The following is a 3,790-nucleotide window of genomic DNA, read 5'->3' as shown; positions in this document are numbered from 1 at the left end:
TCCAGCCTGCATGCCCTGGTTCCAGCCTGCATGCCCTGGCTCCAGCCTGCATGCCCTGTTCCAGTGTGGCTCCCACCTCGCGGGGCATGGTGGCTGGAGGGCGGGGCCTGGGCAGAGTGCCTTCAACAGCACTTGACCCAGATGGTCCTGACCTGAGACAGAAGGGGGAAGGCTGAGGGCCAGGAGGGGAGGGCGACCTCCAGGCTTTCCAGAAGGGTCTGTGGCATGTCCTGGCTGTGGGCAGGCACCTGGTAGGAGCGGTACGGACAGAAAGGGTCAATGAGGGCACAGCCCCAGAGGCTGATGGAAGCCAGACAGAAAGTGGGGAGCCTGGTTGTGGGAGCCCCTCCTCCCTTCCTGGGGAAGCAGACCGGATGTCCGTGCTAAGAGCAGCCTGCTGGGCGGAGTGTCTGCAGAACTGGGAGAAGGGGTCTGCAGTGGTGACTCTGAGGAGGCAGGCCTGGGGGTGATGCAGGGACATGGCACTAGGACAGGGCTGACTAAGGTGGGGTGACTCTAGGCTGGGAGTGACACCAGCACCGGGGTGACATTAGGACAGGACTTAGCTTGGACTGGGGCTGGGGGAGTTATAACCAGATGACACCTTTTCTCCTGCTCAGTGGGAGGGGATCCTGAGAGCAGTGAGTGCACAGTGACCACCCACGTCCTCATCCCTGAGCTCACACCTGCGGCCCTGTTGCCCACATAGGACTGCCCAGTGACGTGGGGCAGGCATTGGTCACATGCGTGGGAGCGGCGGGGGAAGAGTTTCCCAGGACTGGTTTCTGCAGAGAGAGGAACAGAAAGTGCAGATGACTTGCATGACCTTAGATCCAGATGCCCATGTCGCTGCTCTCAGCAGCCAGTCCAGAGGCTGGGTTCTGGGCTCTGTGAGGACACCCGGCCACGGCTCCAGGGCCATACCTTGGGATGCTGAAATCCCCGTTGTCTTGTAAATGTGGAAGCTAGGTATTCAGAGTCCAGTCAGCATGGAGCCCGTGCAGAGCATGAAGGGGGTCCTCAAGAAGGCAGACAGCCTCCTGGGGTCCTTCTCAGAGGCCCAGCAGAGCCTCCTCCACCCCATGTCTCTCCACTGATAGGTTGGAGGTTCAAGCCCCCAGATGCCTTGGGAGGAAGGCCTGGCCCTTGACTCTTGAGCATAAGTGATTGACGCCCGTGGGGCGGGGTCACCATGGCCCAGGCCGGCACACAGGCAGCTGGTTGGGTGTGCACGTGTGTGTGTTCTCATGGGTGTTTATGTCCAAAGGTGTGTGTGCCTGTGTGTACATGCATGTGTATAGGTACATGTACACACATGTATGCATGCATCTACATGCGTGCATGCACACACGTATTCTGGTGTATGCATACCTCTGCCTGTGTATGCATGTGTGAGATGTGCATATATGAGACGTGTGTGAGAGACATGCATGTGTGGTGTGCATGTGTTTGAGAGGTGTGTGTGTGAGATATGCATGGGTGTGAGACATGCATGTGTGTGAGATGTGTGTGTATGAGACGTGCATGTGTGTGCGATGTCTGTGAAACGTGTTGATGTGAGACGTGCATGTGTGTATGACATGTGTGTGATGTGTGTGGGTGTGAGACATGTGTGTGAGACGTCTGTGTGTGAGATGGGTGTGAGATGTGCATGTGTGTGAGATGTGCGTGGGTGTGAGATGTGCGTGGGTGTGAGATGTGCATGGGTGTGAGACATGCATGTGTGTGAGACGTGCGTGGGTGTGAGACATGCATGTGTGAGATGTGCGCGGGTGTGAGATGTCTGTGTGTGACGTGCATGTGTGTGAGACGTGAGTGGGTGTGAGACGTGCATGTGTGTGAGATGTGTGTGTGAGACGTGCATGTGTGTGCGATGTCTGTGAAACATGTCGATGTGAAACGTGCATGTGTGTATGACGTGTGTGATGTGTGTGGGTGTGAGACATGTGTGTGAGACGTCTGTGTGTGAGACGTGCATGGGTGTGAGATGTGCATGTGTGTGAGATGTGCATGGGTGTGAGACGTGCGTGGGTGTGAGATGTGCGTGGGTGTGAGACATGCATGTATGTGAGATGTGCGTGGGTGTGAGACGTGCGTGGGTGTGAGACGTGCATGTGTGAGATGTGCGCGGGTGTGAGATGTCTGTGTGTGACGTGCATGTGTGTGAGACGTGCGTGGGTGTGAGACGTGCATGTGTGTGAGATGTGCGTGGGTGTGAGACGTCTGTGTGTGACGTGCATGTGTGTGAGATGTGCGTGGGTGTGAGACGTCTGTGTGAGACGTCTGTGTGTGACGTGCATGTGTGTGAGATGTGCGTGGGTGTGAGACGTGCGTGGGTGTGAGACGTGCATGTGTGTGTGTGTGCTTGCCTCTATGTCTCTGCATGTGTGTACCCTACGGTCCTGTCAGGCCCTCCTCTTCCCTGCGCTTCCCTCTCTCAGTGCATCTGAGGGTCCGTGCGAGGTACAGGAAGCAGAAAGAGTGAAGTCGGATGGCGTCCAGTCAGCCCCAGAGGAGAGTCTGCTTGTGGGTGTGGACCACAGTGTCACCTGGCTGGGACGAGCAAACACTTCTGGGGGCTACCACCTCCCTCCTTCCCAAGAGCAGTCTGAGCCCTGCCCCCCCCCCCATCCCTCAGTCCTGGTGGACAAGGCATGTGGCCAGCACATCAATGGCTATTTCTCTCAGGCACTCCTGATTGTCTGACCTGAAGGCTTGTTCACAGCCCTGGGGCCACAGTGCACTCTCCTGTCAGGTGGGCCTGGGGGGTGGCCACAGAGAGAGGAAGGGACAGATTTGGGGTGATGGCTGGTGGGCCTCAACATGAAAGGGTCCCAACATGAGCAGGAGTGGAGAGCCAGGCCTGGAACCGTGGTTGGAAACCCTGAGGTGCTGGGAGTTAGGAAGCAAAGGGGATTCTAGACTGATGGGAGGAGATGGGGCAGGCGGCACGATGTGGAGCAGTGAGAGTGGGGGGCTGCGGGCTGCTCCCCTGGATGTGAGGGTGAGCTGGACACCGTCCACGTCCACGTGCACATATGCTCAGTCTTCATGCTTTCCTCAGATGGTGTATACATACATGTGTGTACAACCCCAATACGCTCCCAAGGTGACAGGTGAACAAGTTTGTGCAGCCCTGCATGTGTTCAGGAGGGCCCTTGTATGTTTGCATGTACGCATGCCTACATGTGTGCAGCTTCTCACGTGCTCCCAGGGTGGCCTGTGTGTGCACGTATGTGCCTTGGGCTGTGTGCATATGCATGTGTACATGTGTGTTCCTTGTGTGTGCAGCATGTGGCTCTGCCTGGTATGGCAGTGTGGGTGCCCTCCTGTGAGGTCTGGCTGCACCCGGGGGACCTGGGAACTGCCTGTTCTGCACGCCTTCCTGAGATGACAGGGCAGAACGCAGACGCAGAGGCTGGGAGAGGAACAAGCCGGGCTACAGAGTGCCAGGGCTTGCTGTCCCAGCCGCTTTCCGGAGGAATCCTCTGCTCAGCAAGGTACAGCTCTCTGGAGGTGTCAGTGTTGACCTGCCCAGAAAGTCCCCTGCAGCCCCCAAGGGGAGCACAGGCGGAAGCCCCATTCCCTCTTCTTACTGACGTCACTGTGTCTTGTGGCTTAAGAGGGTGGTAGCCGTGGGGCAAACAGGAGACAGCCCCCACCGGGCAGTGTCTGGATGGCTCTTCAAAGGGGCAGACAGCTCACTCCAGATCCTGGTCACCCAGGCTCCACTGCAGGTCAGTGTCGCTGGTCACAGGTGGAGCTGTGAGGGGGTCAGAGTGAGGGGATG

General features: G+C 57.7%; 1 pseudogene; it reads right to left on the bottom strand.

Annotated features, from left to right (window-relative positions):
• LOC102857563 overlaps positions 1–481 on the bottom strand; it is a 5,634-nt pseudogene extending 5,153 nt beyond the window's left edge.
• Between the last annotated feature and the right edge of the window lie 3,309 nt (positions 482–3,790).

Source organism: Elephantulus edwardii, unplaced genomic scaffold (assembly GCF_000299155.1).
Source record: "Elephantulus edwardii isolate Elephantulus edwardi_28Jun2011 unplaced genomic scaffold, EleEdw1.0 scaffold00127, whole genome shotgun sequence".
NCBI lineage: Eukaryota > Metazoa > Chordata > Mammalia > Macroscelidea > Macroscelididae > Elephantulus > Elephantulus edwardii.
The sequence above is the reverse complement of the archived record's forward strand: the minus strand, read 5'-3'. Positions and strand labels throughout refer to the sequence as shown.